Here is a 17,279-nt window from a genome sequence, read left to right as displayed (position 1 = left end):
GGGTGACAGGTGCAAGCTGTCCCTAGTGAAGCATCGTGGCTTGTCGAGCATGTCATCCAGGCTGACAGGCATTGGATCCCCATTGAATGACACCAATACTTAAGCCAGTTGTTGAAATTGATCATCTTGTCTTCATATTGTGGCATCATTCTTGGTGAGGGTAAGATGCTACTCAAGGTCAGGGTCATACCAGCCTGGGCTACATGCTCAGAGAGCTCCTCTATGTCTCTTTTCATGTAGTCCAGGGAGGTACATCTCAGGTCATTCACACCAGCATGGACAATGACTGAGTCATATTTGTACTTGCCTTGGAGTGACCTGAGTGCTTGTGTTATGTGGTGGATCCTAGCGCTCAACAGGCAGCTCACCGTGACCTTCTCCTTGTTCAGCCTGGTGAGCAGGACGTCAGTGTGCCTGACGATCGAGACACCTATTACTAGTGTATCAGGTGTGTTGTTTAGCTTTAAGGGCTGTGACTGTTCGGCACACTGGCTTTGTGAGCTATGTGTTGCACGTGCTTTGTTTTGGGGTAGCGGTTGCTTGGGTGTCTGCTTTGGAGGTCTCTGCTGCTTAGGCAGATTTTTATTTAGAGCCTCCGAGTATGTTTTTGTGTGTTTTGGGTTTGATTTGCTGTTGTGGTATGTCTATGTGAGACTGGAATTGTAGTGAGTGTGGTTTCCTTCTCCTCCTGACTGGTTATGCCAGTACTGAGTTGAGAGAGCTTAGCCTCCAGTTTGGCTATATGGTTGCATCTCTCACATGTGTTGGAATTTGTTGGGAGGAGGAGAGGGTTGTCTGTGTACATGAGGCAGTTGTAACATTGCCTCAAGATTCCCAGATTCACCTGCTGGACCAGAGAGGAGATTGACAACTGACCTTTGGACATGCTAGAATAGTATTGGGAATTCCTTTATAATTGAAAAAAGGGCCAATGGGGAACAAGGTACACAAGGGGAGTTTGTGAAGGTGTAGTGCTTTTAATTTTTTAGTGCTGACTTATATAATTGCTTTATTGAGCAAGTGCCAGGCTTTAGAGTAGGAATAGGGTGTTTATTATGAGAACTAGATCAGTTCTAAGGGAAAAAGTGAAGAGCAGACTTTGTGGAGCCGAGAATGGTTTAAACCCAATGCTGCCCGATGCTGCGCTATGCGCAAAATCGCGCAAAGCCGCGCCAAAGCGGGTTTTAAACAGGGGGACTAGAAAGAGCTAGAAATTGGCCCAAAACAGCCAATAGACTACCAGATTCTTGTGCTGGGAACACTCCTCCAGGGATAGATAGGCTGCTCTAAGCTCCCCACTGCCACTGGTGAACAAAGAAGCTTCCCTTTATCCAAGAAAGGAAATGGGCAACACAGGAACTTTCCAAAAGTCCAGAATACAGCAAAGCCTGTATTTGGACTATTCTAGGTCAGGAAAGATGGGAAACAAGGATAATTTGTTTGGTTTTTTTTTTCGTTTTTGCAGCAAACAGCAGGAAAATGCAATAAATATGTAACACAGGCTAGCGCACTTGAGTGTGTAGCCTCAACAGGTAAATGCAACAAACAGGACAAACTTTAAAAGTGCAGGTGCAAAAACAACTTTAAACAGTTTAAATCAGTTCAAGAAGCAGAAATACTTGCAGTTTAGCTAGATCGGACAGTCGCCCAGGTAGTAGAAGGAAAAAAACACTTTTATCAGGTTAGCAGTCACTCTTTTAGCCTCTCTGCTGCTAGCACCACTCTGCAGGACCACGAGGAGCTTGGTTGAGTACTAACAAGCACAAAAACCACACAGATGAGGAGCCTCTACAACACAAATCTGTCCTGCCAATAAGTCCTATTGATGTCATAGACCAGGTTAAGGGCATGTGTGTGAGTTACTGGAGTGAAGCTTGACTTGCGGATATGCAGCAGTCCTTTCAAGACAGGGTCCGAGATCGCCTTGTATGCCAGACAGAGGTCACTTCTGAGGAGTCTGTATGAAACAGAGTAGAGAGATAGGGCTTTTAGCCTATCTGTGTATTTTAGATTTTTGAGGCCCTGGATTCTCCTGGTGAGGAACCTCTGTGGTCTCTCCAGCTGCTGCATGCACTTTGCAAGATAAATGCCAAATGGGGCATTGTACTCAATAATGGGCCTTATAAGGGAAGAATACAGGGATGTTATGACCTCCTTGTCCCTGGATGAGGTACCCTTACTTATGAGGTGGGCCATGTAGAAAGCTTTCCATACAATGGAAGCAACATGGTGGTCAAAAGTTAGGTTGCTATAAATCTGGGTGCCCAAATCCCTCACGACTGACTGTGTGCTTACGACAGTGTTATAAATGTGATAATTTGTAGGGGCATCACTTTCCCCAAAGGAGATGATGATGCATTTTCTAGTATTCAGCTTGAGGCCATATTTCTAGCATCAGTCATTTGTTTGGGTGTGACCCTCTTGAAGGATGTCCACATCACTAGTGGAATTGATGACACCGCCCAGCTTGCAGTCATTTGCAAACTTGGTCAGCCATAGCCCACTGGTTTTGGCCTGCACCTCAGAAAAGTATATCCCAAGTAAGAGAGTCCCCAAGACCAATACCTGGAGTATGCCACTCAATACGGGTCTACTGCTTGAGGTGGCTTCCTCTATTTTGACCAGGTAGGTGGGTGATACCTTTGAGATTACAGACATATGTGAAGAAGGCCTTATGATTGTCTCTAGTAGATATGGCAAATTTGTATTCACAGTTTGTTTTGTAGGATTTCACTAGTGCTCTTATTTGCTTGTTTAGGCTAAGGAGAGATTGCTTCCAATTGAGTGCTCCTTCTTGGTCCTGGATAACAGTTTTTTTTTGTTATAGAGTTTATTTATTGCAGATGTCCACCAGACAGGTTTACTCTTCCTTGTGGAGGATGATTTAGCCCTGTCAGGTATTCCTGATTCCATGCATCTATATAAATGTTTGTATAGTAATTTGGTATAGTTTTGGATTTTGGTGCCAGTTCCTAGAGTGGGGAGGGGGCTGTGAAGCTGTTTATACCATCCTACAGGAGGCTGTAATCAGCTTTGGAGAAGTTTTTTTGTTTGAACCTAGCTAGACAGGGGTTGGGGGAGATGGTGACTTCGAATGTGACTGCTTTATGGTTGGATCTTACAAGGGAGGATGATATTGCAGAGATGCTGCAGTGGTTACTCATGTTGGTTAATACCAAGTCCAAGATATTATCACCTCTTGTGGGGGTATTGACTAGCTGTTCCAAAGCATTTGCATTGACAAAATCAAGAAATCTCTGAGCATTTCTGTTCTGGCATGAGTAGCTCTTCCAGTCTAAGTTTGGGTAGTTAAAGTCACTCAGGATCAGGGTAAAGGGTTGAATCTTGATAGATTCGAAGAGGTCTACAACCAAAGAAAGGAATATGAGTTAGGCAATTTGACTACTTCAGTGTGTTAGCCTTTTCTAGACTATAAGACACATTAATGTCAAGAAATTAAAAGGATACTCCAGCATACAAGAGTTAATGAAAATGAAATGTCTAAATAAGCTTAGCACTAAATTTAACAGGACGTGATGCTTTCTTATCATTTGACTTACTGAAACTGAATATCTAGTTCCCATACATTGAAACAGCAAGATCTGAAATGTTGTCATTTAGACTGATTAATATTGCTTAGTAGCACTTAGTGGTGGCTGTTTTAACACACTGTGTAAATTAAAAAAAAAGTAAAAAGAAAAGTGTTTGGTTTTGGCAGAATGACTGTTACGCTACTTGCAGTTAAAAGTACTTTAAAAGCAAGGCATAATACAAATTGCTATTTGATGTAAACAAGAGCTGTATTTCCAAACTGAGAGAAATACATAGTCAACAAGAGTACGACAAGGACAGAAAGGGACATGACAACAGCAAGGAGCATGCCTGACTTTCTGAAGGCCACACTGGAAGTGATAGAGGCCATCTAGATCAGATGAGTCTCCTTTTTAACATATTCTGCTATATCACTGCAATGTCTAGTGTGCATAACCATGTAGCAAAGGCGCTACATCAGAACATCATTCTGGGAAAAGTCTGACTGTATAAAAGTTAATATACATCATTGACTTTAACAGAAATAGTGAGAAAAACATTTTTTTTTCTGGAGGAGAGAACCCCCCACACACACACACACACACACACACTTGTGAAGCAAAAATAAACATGAAAAAAACTGCTGTAGATAATGCAACCATCTTCTGAGAAACAATCCATTTACTCAGTCAAAGAGATACTTTATTGGTAGTGGAATAAAATTCGTAGAGAAACTGTTTTTGCATAAAGTACAACTTTAAAACTTTAAAGGGTGGAAAAAACTATAAGTTTATATTGAGTTCGGTCCAGACAATATACTGACACTTGAAATGGACAGCCTTGAAGTCACTGCATAAATACTTGGCCCTCCATCCAAATGTATTACATAAACATAAGTACTGGACTCACAAAGGGAAAAAACAAAAACAAAAGAAACAGATAAGGTATTGCTCTCTATGTAGTGCAGACTATGTACAGATTAGTAATGTATTCTCTGCTTAAGGACAAATCTGTTGAGCCTCTACAACTGCATATACAGGGAAATCTTAAGCAGGGTGTGTTACATATACAATCTTCTTGGGAGGCTGTTCATGTTGACATTTTACCTGAAAGATGAATGATTATACCAAAATGTTGAAATAGTTATTGTCTGCCTCTGAATGAACCATTGTTATGAATACTTATTTCCACTTATTTATAAGTCTGAACAGTTATGTAAGCTACTAGGTATTATATACTCAGCCAGAATAATCTTCGTTCATTTGTTTGTTTAACAAATTACTTCTTAACCTGGTCAGTGTGATTATCACTACAGACTTGTTTCAACCTTTAATAGACCCCAAGGGTTTTTGTACACAGTTGAACATTGATTAAAACAAACAATACATAATAATAAAACAATAATCAGTGATGTGGGTTGCATACTATGTACCAACAAGTTTCATCATTATACCACTACAGTGAAGTCTGGCCCTGGATGATCTAACAGAAAGCAAAACAAAACAAAAAAAGGGTGTAAATATTAGACACTCCACGCCTCCATCCTTCCATCATTGACTATTGCTGATATACACTGATCACATTTTAAAGTAAGTTTTACTGATATGTAGTATTATTTACATGTACTCTGTGGATTAGTACTTGCTAAGGAAATAGTCTTTCTTTTTTCTTTAAGTTATATCTGTTCTTTTAGTTCATAGGTTCATGGATTAGTACTTGGCTAACTGACCTTTTGGGCCATTTTAAGCCTAGCCAATTACCCCATGTGAGAATCAAAACCTGCATCTTGTGTCTGTAAGGTAAACAGCTTAACCACTATGTCGACCTCCTACAACAAAAGCTCAGTAAAATTCCTTGTCCAGGAATCAAACATGGGCTGTGGTACTTAGAGTGCCAAATCCTAACCACTAGACCACCAGTGGCTAGAGATTTGTATATCCTTTGTTGACTAGATTAGTCCCACCAGGATAGTGGTCTTATTTCAGGAGAGGCCTGAGGTGGTATTTACACTCCTAGGAGAAATTTTGCTAGGGTGCCAGGGAAGTTCACTACTTGTCTTTAGAGATTACATGAGTTTCCCCTTTCCTAGCACAGCAGCAGCTTGGAGGAAACACTCGAGTCTCCAAATGGAGCAGGGAGGGGATGAAAAAATTCTTAAAGGGATGTGAAGAAAAGGCTAAAGTATCTCCATGGAATAATTTTGGATTTACTGCTCAGAATGGAGAGCTGAATAAAAAAATATTTGTACAATTCAGAAATGATGTTGAAAATGAAATTTTTAAGGAGATAAAAATGTGTGTCAGAATGTATATGAAATTGTAAACATTATTGATAACAGAGGGGTATGGACTGGGGGATAAAAATGAATTGTTTTAATAAAAATGGAAAATGGTAACATTATATGCAATCCAAATTATATTAATGTTGATGGTATTAAAGGGGGCAGGGGATATTGAGGGGAATCAAAAACATTTTTGTGGGTTAGAACAACATTTGAATGGACAATGTCATAACAGAAAATAATGACAATTTTGGAAGACAGGACACATGGCAAAAGACAGTGTAGCAGAATGGTATAAGAGTAAAAAGACAGGGCAATTTTTGAATGGATTGTGGGGGAAATGAAGAAAATATAGGGGATGCAGAAAAAGAAATACAGCTGAATGAGAGTGGGAGTGAAATCCTTTATGAAAATGAATACGGCCAGGATTTTAATGAAGAAGAGGAGTCATGATGGAAATAAAATGGAGTGAAAGTGGTATTTTCAGATCATGATGGGATTTGGGCAAGAATAAGCATAAATAAAGAGACAGTTAAACAGGGTAAGGGGATTAAAAAATTGAACATGGTACAAGTTATTAAAAATTTGTAAGTATTGAAAAAAAGTTATGGAAGAATTATGTTTCCACAAGATTTATGTATGAGAACTGGAAGGATGGCAGATAAAGTATAAAAAAATGTTTGGAAAACTTAATGAGGAAATTAAATGTTACTAGAGAAGACACAAGAAATTATAAAAAATGTATCAAAAGATATGATAGATTTGATGGAGGAAAATAATGCAGACTATATTAAAAAGACAGAGAATTATATGAGCAAAATAAGAAAAGAGTTCAAGAATTATTAAAGAGGCAAACATTTTTAACATGGGATACAAAGGAAGGAGTCTCACCCTTTCTAGGAAAAATGCTAATAGATGATTTTTGAAGAAGTGAGAACTGAGAGAGGAGAAGTAGGAAGCAAGAAAAAACTGAAAAAAATATTGATTTTTTTTTAATGAAAAGATGCAGAGGAATGAGAAAAGGGAACACATTGAATAGAAAAGGTGTTATCTAAAAAGGAAAATTAAAAATTATGGAAAACATTTGGGTCAAAGAATTGAAAATATTCTTTAAAAAGTTAATGGTATGTCTGTACCAGTTTTATATGGAATAGATTATAAATATTATAAAGAGATGGAAAAAGTTGTAAAAAAAATTTTTTTTCCTGAAAATTTTGAATGAGTGGAAAGAAAAAGGATTTGCTGATGAAATGCATGATGTGTAGATATGATTTGTGATTAAGATTATCTGTGAAAAGGGAACAGAGAAGACTTAAAAACTTGGAGGTCAATGACATTAATGAATATAGATGATAAAATTGTGATGAGAACAATGCAAGCAAGGTGAGGGAAGATGTTTAGGGTGTAGAAATAAGGGATATACAGCATTAAAGGAAGACAGATTCAAGAAATGTTAATCATTATAAAAGAAGGGGTCTATATTAGCATGTCAAGAGGGCAGAACAGTGAATGCCCTTGCATCAACACATATTAAAAGAAATGCTTAAATCTCGAACACCAGAACAGTGATTTTTTTTGCTCAGGGAAAAAAAATCACTGGGCTGTCGTTGGGAATTTGCCATTTCCTCCACTGTAGTGCAGTCTCGGAGTTGGTATATTTAAGTAGGGGGGTGTGGGGGAGCACAGCCTCCAACATCGAGGGGGGTGTTGGGGTGACACCCGCACTTTTGTTTGTCTGTTGGTTTGTTTGTTTTTTTGTTTTTTTTTGTTGGCCCAGAGATTTTTTCCCTGGGAAAAAAAATCACGGTTCTGGCCATTTGAGATATTGACATTTCATTGAATGTGTGTTGATATAAGGGTGTTCGCTGTTTTGCTTGTCGACTTGCTAATATAGACCCTAAAAGAAGTGGTATATAGCAGTAAAGAGGAAAAGGAAAATATTTCAATCAGTGGATGTGATGCCAAGAAGGCCTGGCACAGCTTGTTGACTATGCTTGTCTATTTTGTTTTGATGTACTTTACTCTTCTTTTTTGTTTCTTTAATGTTTTCATTTTGAACTTACGTTTTCCTGTCCCCAGTAACACATAATCATAATATGATGCAGATGTCCAGATAATTTAATGATGGCATTATTAATAGATAGGTGCAACAATAGTAGAGGAAATTCCCCGACTGCCTGGGTAAATTTAGTATGAGCAACACCTCAGACATCTCTTGAAAAGAGGCCACCGGCCTCGTGGGACTTACCTGGTCAAAAAAGTGTAAGTAAAGAAAATAGATTTGGGCACCATTTCCTTTGCTAATGATTCTCTTCATTGATCCTCCAGTACAGCTCTTTTGAGCATGTACCTTTAACTCCCAGTAGGCGTAGCTTGAGCCTTTAAAAAAATTAAGTTATCACCTTACAGTTCTAACAAATACTCACTGACATAGGTCAAATATCAACACAACTGTGTTTGCCATCATGTATGCATCAAAATAAAATATTCAGATACCTTGCATGTAGCATGGTTTTGGAATTATTAATACAAATATGAACAGGCAATATCTGATGCCTAGAGGCACAGCAGGAGGTAACTGCAGATGCACCTGGAGGCATCACTCAGATGTAATGAGTTAACAGGACTTTACTTGTGTCAAGAATGTATCCTAAACTAACTCAGCTATAATTTTGTCAGCCCATTAATACTTATAACTGTGGGTCTCCTAATTTTAGTTAAGGTTACAAAACCTGAGGTGCATCATCACTCATCAAACTAGCAGCACCAAACCATTGCCCCCACTTCACGTTTTAGCATTCATGCATTATATTCAGTATCTTACATTTTTATTCCAAATCAGTCACTAACCTCTTCTCAGCGAATACTGACTACAGCCTTCATATTCTTAATCACTGAAGAATATAACCCACACTATATACACAGCTTGGGGGAAGGGGGGCATTGCTGTAACTCTACATCTTAATAAAATGTCCACCCTAAGCTGACTGATCACATTTTGAGGTGAGGGAAGGTGTGACTGCCCATTTCTCCAGGCCATTTGAGAAAGAGGAAGGCCAATTTTGTACCTCTGTTTATATTTGCCAGGAACTAGCCCATTCATTCCTTCCTGGCTCAGTCTTATTTCTTCCAGACCCAGACTGATATCTGTTCTTCTAAACTATTTGTCCATCCTATACCTCCAGGCCTACATTCAAACACACTTCATACAGGGAGGAGGAAACAGTAGGACAATGTAGTCTGCTACCAAACTTCCTGTGTCCTTAAATTCTCTGATTCTCAAATAATACACAGTTGCACCATGAGGAAGGTACAATAAAACATAAGGCTCTACTTTTATTTAGTTCATTTCACCAGCAGAATCTTAAAAAGATTGAAATATTTAGTTTATCCAAAATAATTATATGCACTCCAAAAGACAGTTCTAGTTTTATACAGACTCCATTTCCTTTGATGAAGATACTTGATATGTGTTCTTCAGTGAACTTTTTTCCCCTTCCAGTCGTGGATCCTAAGCAAGCTTGGCCATAATTTTGTCAGCTTGTTAATGCATAAAAAATGCATCATGTTTGGAGCCTCATGTTGTCAATCCGTAGTCAATTATCCTCAGCTTACCAAGGAAGACTTACACAGATCTTTCTTAAGTGCAGGGAGACATAGCTTGCACCTAGATCCATTCTCAGGAGAACATCTCCTTTACTCCATAACCTAGCAAAATTTCTCCTTACCAGACTTCATTCCAAATTTCTGAAGGACTGTGTCCAGTTTGACACCAGGAAAAAAGAGGGATCCAATAATTTTTATTTATTTTATCATATAAATCTACCATTAAGTTATATTTTAAAGACTAAACCCTTCTTAGGTACCCACCACCACCTCTCTTTAATCCCAACCTTACAGGCCCCTTTATTTTTACTACTTTTTCCCTTCCCACTGCTCTCTCTTTACTCTTATTTTTTAGCACAGTTATGAAATTGTCACTTAAGATATAGGTACGCATACATTAAAAGGAAATAAGACATACCATATTAACAGTTTTTTTTTAATTTTCATGCATTATACACTACGTTTTCTTTCTTTTCAATAATTATCATTCACTTTAACATTACATTAATTGCTTAATTCCTGCCCTCCATTAAACATCACTCCTCATCCAAAATATTACTTTGTATGTATTATTCCTACAAATTCCATTTATTTCTATCTATTTTGCTCCTTTCCTTTTTAGAGATTCCACTTCCAGATATTTTACCTCTTTTGCAATAGTCAGTAGCTCAGTTGGTTTTGATTTTTCTAGTAATTACTTTTTTGTCTCACTTTTTTCTATCACACTTCAGCATTTGATATCTACCTGAAGTCTGGTTGGGGTATAAAGGTACATATACGAACACTTATCTGATGTCCTAAATAACAGTTTTATATGCAGATCCAATCCAGGTTTTTAACCTGGACTCCATCTTATCTGTACCAGACTTGAGCCCAAATTTCCAGTTTCTGGTGCTGCAGTACCATTAACTTAGATACCTTACAACCATGACTCTGCCTAGCTTAGCTTAAACCCAAAGAACATAATGTCAGGAGCCTACCTACTTGAACATTATGAGCCCTTCTACTTTCACACCACAAGCTTACTTACCTTAGCCCCATGAAGTCATGAACTTGCCTATCTTGGCAATATTTGACCTCTTACCTTAGCACCATGAACCCACTTACCTTAGCCATCCTGCTATTAATGTACCTCCTTGCCTTCTCAATCAAGCTAATACCATTAACCTAATCCCAATAAAACATAGGTCTGGGAGCACACAATAAATGAACATGGAATCTTACATTTTAACAAAAGGATATATGTTAGCATGTGAAAACAGAGTAGTTTCAACCATAGTGCCTATATCATTCTGCCCTAAATGTATCATCAAGACATACAGTTTTGAAAAATATCTGCTTAGCTGATGCAAAAAGGAGAGCAGCTGTAGTTACCTCATCAATCATAGGTCCTGCCACAGAAGCTGGAAGTCCTGGACATCGGAACTGAGCTGTGTACCACTGACATGGCTGTTGATCCTCTTCTCAGCCCAAAGCACATAGGAATAGCCAAGGACCAAATTCTGGAATACTTTGCAAAATAAATATAGCAATAAGTAGCAGTATTAATTCACTCTTCTTTTTGTCTTATCCTGCAATACATCCATTATGCTCCATATATCTGCTTACATTAGCTTATACGTGCCACCTCCTCCTCCTTCAGAAGAACTTGCTGCCTCCTCACCAACTGGTCTATCACAGAAGGCTTTAGAATAATCTGAAATGGAAAGCATTGAAGTCCCCTGCACCACCTTACTTATATTGTGCTAATTCTAATCCTAGTCCAGCCATGGCTCCTAACTTCAAGTCCCCCAGTTTCATTAGGAAAAACCCTTTCCAGTACACTAGCACTAAACAGGACACTCAGATGAACATCACATAAACCAGCACACATGCACAACACTAAATCTCTTCCTTTTCTCAATCCTTACTCTAACTCAAACCCACAGACACCCCCCCCCACACACACACAGAGGACATTTGATGAATTTCCCAGGCACTTTATACTATTATAGGATTATAGGATCATAGCAGATTACTAGGCTATCGACCCAGAGGTCATTTTAAGCCTAGCCATTTCAACCCAATGTAATACCATAGAAGTACTAGTCAGTACCCAAGATTGCATTTAGTGATGACTGCTCATGTCCAGAATGCCCACAATGGTTGTGGACACTATCTCTGTTTAGAATTTACAGTGCCGCACCCACTCGTCCAGGTTCATCTTGAAGAGTGTCATAGAGGTGCTCTGTTTCATATGAATTAGTAGCCTGTTCCAAAGATTTGGCAGTCACTGGGGGATAAATCTGTCTCTCCAACATGTTCTACTTAAGTCACTGGCCATATTTAAGTCCCTGGAATGGGTAGCCCTAGGCACATTTGATTTACGGATATGCAGTAAGCTAATTAGGTTGGGGTCTTGGATTACTCTGTAGGTCAGGTGTAAGTCTCCCCTAAGAAGTCTATACAATACAGAGTATAGTGACAGCGACTTTAGTCAGTCTGTGCAAAACACATCCTGGAGGCCCTTGATCTTCTTTGTTAGAAACCTCTGAGGTCTATATAATTACTGCAGGTGCTTAATATGATACATAACTTAATGGGGGGTTATACTCAATTATGAGCCAGATAAGTGCCGAGTATAGGGGGGAGGGGTTATAACTTCTTTTGCTCTCAAACTGATGCCTTTACTAATCAAGTGAGCTACGTAGAAAGCTTTCCTTACAATGGTAGGCCTGTGGTGGTCAAAGTTAAGGTGACAGTCAACCTGTGATCCCAGGTCCCTTACCACTTCATGGGTACTTACAGTATCGTTGTTGATTTGATAGTGTGAAGGGATATTGTTTGGGCTGAAGGGAATGATAGTGCATTTCTTTGTATTCAGTTTGAGATCGTGACTAATGCATGAGACATTGGTCTGTGTGAGACCCTCCTGGAGTATATTGATATCATTTGGGGATTCAACGATTGCACCTAGTTTGCAGTCATTGACAAAATTGGTCAGCCACAACCCTTTAGTTTTGACCTGAAGTTCTGAGAAGTTTATACCAAACAGTAGGGGGCCCAGCACTGTCCCCTGTGGCACCCCACTGATAACAGGTCTGCTGGTGATGTGGAGTCACCCACTTTGATAGTGTGTGTCTGGTTTATGAGCCAGTTGGCAACCCATCTTACAACAAAAGGGTTTACATTCAGTTTGCTAAGTTTATTGGTAATGCCTGAATGTGGGATTGTGTTGAAAGCCTTTGCCTGGTCGAGATATGCTGTGTGCACAAATTTCCCCTCATTAATGTCAGTGGTCACACTTTCAAAAGAAATCCACCAGATTTAACAGGCAGCATCTGCACGTCATGAAGCTGAATTGGGAAGGATCCAGGGTGTGGAGGTCACCTATGTCTTTATTTATTAGGGCCATAATAATACACTCCATTGCCTTACAAATGAGGCTGGTCAGGCGTATGGGTCTGTAATCACCAAGGGCTGTTGCTAGGTCACCTTCATGGAGGGGAATAACGGTAGCTGTTCTCCATTCTGCAGGAAAAAATCCTGTGGTTAGGCTATGATTGAAAAGGGTACTTGGTGCTGATGCTAGTTATTGTTTTAGCTTGTTTATTAGACAGCCTGGGATGTCATCAGGTCCCACAGAGGCCATGTTCTTCACCTTAGACAGGGCTTTGAAGATCTGGTCTTCAGATAAGTAATATGTGAGGGAAGTTAGGGGGAGGGTTTGTTGTAACTTAGGAAGGGATAAAGGAGTGAAATTTTCACCAATCGTATCCGCTAACAGGTTCGCTATCTCTGTGGGGTCAGTGTGTGTGATACCATTGACCACCAGTTCTGCACATGCTTGGGTCCTACCCTTTAGGTTATGTACATAGCTGTAAAAGGCCTTATTGTTATCCCTGGCAGTACTTGTTAGGTTTCTTTCAAAGGAGCTTTGGAGGATTTGACAAGTTGTCTTATTTGCCTGTTAAGGATGAGGAGTGTGCTTTTCCATTGTTGGGTCCTTGTCTTTGTTTTCTTGAACAGCAACTTTTTACTTTTATTGTAGAGTTTGTTGATGCAGGAAGTCTACCATGGCAGCTTGATTTTACTTGGGGCTCTGGCTTTGATTCTATCTGGTACAGTTGAGTTTATACACTTATGCAAGTGATTGTACAGGGCATTAGTGTAAGCTTTGGCACAGTTACCACTTTTTTCTTGGGTTGGGGATTTTAATGCATTTATACCTTTACCTAGGTGGGATATAGTTTGCCTTGGTGAAGATTTTAGTCTGATTTTACCATTTGTGAGTTCTGGTGTTAGTGCCAGTTCGAAGGTGACTAATTTGTAGTCAGTTTTAACCAATGAGTGTCCAACAGTTGCAACAGTGCACCTGTTTGACATGTTCATGAGGAACAGATCTAGGATGTTTGTTTCTCTTGTGAGATATGGATAATTTGCTCTAGGGCATTTGAATTCACAAAGTCAAGGAACTTTTGTTGTAGCGAGTTTGGGCTAGAGTAGATTTCCCAGTTGATAGTAGGATAATTGAAATCACCCATAACCAGTGTGTTTGGACAAATTTGGATTGTCTTCAGTTTGGTTAAGTAGGCTTTGTGAGTGTTGTGATCCATAGAGGGGATCTATAACTGGCTAGGACTTGAATGAGGGTCTTACCCACTGTGACCTGGACCTGGAGTAACTCTATGGAGTTGTCCAGTCTAACTAGATGGGAGGTGAATTTATATAGATTGAAACATCGCCTCCTTTGATTTTCACATGTTCATTTTGTGGTCTAATAGTGTGGGAGGCATTGTAACCTTGCAAGGCTGGGGTACTCTGAGGCCTTTAACCAAGTTTCTGTGATTACACAGACATTGACGTCTTCTAGTGATAGAATTGCTTCCAGGGAGTGCAGTTTTTGGTTTAAACTCCTAGCATTTTGCAGCATGGCCCTTATTTTGTTCTGATTGGTTAATTTCACATTGGTAATGTTGTTTTCAAGACCTTGTCTAAAAAAGACACTATGGGGGAGTCAAAAGCCTTTGCCAGCAGCCAGAATCCTTGGGGTGCCAGGTGCAAACCATCTCTGGCAAAGCAGTGAGGTTTGTTGACCATGGCTTTCCAAGCAGACAGGAACTGGATCCTCTTGGAATTACACCAAAAACTAAGCCAGTTATTGAAATCAATCAGGTTTTGTTCATACAGTGACATTATTCTAGATGAGGGTAGTATGCTGCTCAAAGCTAAGGACATACCTGCCTGGAATGTATACACCAAGAACCCGACCATGTCTCTCATCATATAGTCCAGCGAGGTACATCTCAGGTCATTCACACCAACATGCACTATGACTGAGTCATAATGGTACTTGTTGATGAGAGACCTGATTCTGTGCATGATTTGACAAATCCTGGCACTGGCTGACCGTGACTTTCTCATGTCCAACCTGGTGAGTGGGACAGCCATATGTTTCCCTATTGAGTCTCCAGTGACAGGAAAACTTGATTTTTGAGTGTTATGCCTTACAGGCTTGGTGGGTGAGACACTGGTGTTGCTATGTGTCATGGGTGCTGTGGAGACAGTGTTAGCTGCAGCAGACTTATGTTTTGGAGGTCTCTGGTGTTTCAGTGTATGTGGATTTACATGTTTGATGGGTACTATGTGTTTGAGTAGTGGTATATCTATGAGTAGTGGTACAATGTGAATATGTAGTGGTGGGTAAGTTGACAACATTCTCCATGTTACTGTTTTGAGTGAGATAGAGCATAGATTTTAGATTCTTGGTGTAAATAAATCTCACACTCTGTACTAGATTGTGTTATTAGTATATGGTTGTCTGTGTACATGAGGCAATATCTACACTGTCTCAAGAGACCAAACTCAACAAGGATTGGCAGGAGAAACAAGGGTAATCCAATTGTTCATAACGTTAGGTTGAACACTGTTGTCACTAGGAGTCGCTATTCCAGAAACTATTACGGAGGAGCTTGGTGAATGTATATTTCTGCCTGGGTTTTAAGTGAAAATTTCTTGACTTTAACTGTCTGGCTTTGGCTTAAAATTGTGCAGCAGTGAGCAGTGCTGAGTGATGTGCAAACAAGCAGAAACCTGCTCAGATGCAGGGCCTAAATACCAGAAGCTAAAGCTCGAAAAATACTCTAACAAAAATGAACAGAACCAATGAGGATGCTTATTCCAAGCCCTAGACCAGCCTCCCTTTACTAGTCAGGTTCCAGTCAACACAATTCTCTCACAAAATTGCAGATAGGCCCCTTCCAATCCAAGATGGCCTGGAAAATATGCTCAGAACAAACAAACCACTACAAACAGTTCCAAAAGCAGCAGGTCTGGTTCTGGACTATGTTACAGTTGTTAGCTACCCTAGTTTCAGCGGGAAACACTAGAGAATGTTTAACACAACAGAAAAATATCAGTGAGATACTGGAAAAACATTTAAAACATCAAAAACTTAGCCAGGAGGCTCTAAAGAATGATTTAAACAGTAAACAGGTCAGTTAATTAAGTACTGCTTGGTGGGAAAACCAGAGCAGGCAACTGATTATCCAGCACAGTAAAAAATGCAGTGTACCCATATATATAGATATAGATATAGACATAGATATATAGATATAAAATTTAGATATATGTGGAAGACGTACAGATTGTCAAAATACATTTATATATATGTGGAAGACATACAGGCTGTCAAAAAAGCAACTTGCTGAATGGAAAAGAAGTCGGTACAGCTGATCAAAAATCACTTTATTTCTGTGTGAGATCAAGGTATATTAATGATAGGGAAAATTTCCTTTCCGCAACTTAGCGTGATTTCAGAGCTGGTATATGTACAGTAATAAGCCAGGGGGTGTGGATGGTGCAAGGGGATCCACACTAAAAAAAGGATGGTGTTTAGTTTAGTTTCATTTTCGTTAAGTTGCTGCTTGAGGATTTGTACTCGATCAGTTTGAGTTCAATATATATTGCCTTATCTTTATGCCTGTCTCTGTCTTGCTCTTTCTCTCTATATATATTTACATGATGATGTCAGTTTTGTGAAGAATTATATGTCATTTATATATCAAACTGATTTGTACAGACTTGTGTGTTGAAAAATGTATTTGTAAGGCTGCTTGTATTAAAAATGTACTAACAGTGTGTCCTGCTGGACAGAAAAATAAATACACTTGCATGTCAGACTGTATTCTAACTATTGAAACTAATGTTGTAACAGAGGATACCAAAAGAGAAGAGTTTAAGCTTAGTTCCAGATAACTTTGAAAAATAGTATAAAATAAAATTTCTTAAGTTGGACCATAAAGATTGTATCTTACAGTTCTGATTGCAGCCAGAAATGACATGGCTGTTCAATACCTTTGCAAAAAGGTGGGCCATCTACAGACCCTGGAAACTACAGACCCATAAGTCTGACTAGTCTTATATGTAAAGCCATGGAAAGAATTATCTTTGAGATGATCAACAGTGATATAGTAAACCTCCAGACACTGGACTCAGCCCAGTTTGGTTTCATCAAGAGCAGATCATGCCTACTTAACCTGGTGGACTTCTTTGAGAAAGTCACCAAAGCAATGGATGAGGGCAAAATCATGCACATGGCCTACCTTGACCTGGCTAAGGCATTTCACACAATATCACACTTGGGTATTTTTGACAAACTCAAGAGGTTAGGTAAAAACCAATATGTCACCCTGTGGATAGCCAACTGGCTCACAGACAGGTCCCAAGAAGTTAGAATTGTGGAGTCCATCTCTACAAAGAGGCCAGTCACAAGTGGAGACCCTTAGGGATCAGTACTTGGACCACACCTTTTTGGCATTTACTTTCAGAAGTCAAGGCCAATGTCAATGATCTCTGGCTGACTAAACTTGCAGATGATTGC

The sequence above is a fragment of the Protopterus annectens genome, chromosome 13.part0 (assembly GCF_019279795.1).
Source record: "Protopterus annectens isolate FY-2018-M chromosome 13.part0, PAN1.0, whole genome shotgun sequence".
Lineage (NCBI taxonomy): Eukaryota > Metazoa > Chordata > Ceratodontiformes > Protopteridae > Protopterus > Protopterus annectens.
Note: the sequence above shows the minus strand (reverse complement) of the source record.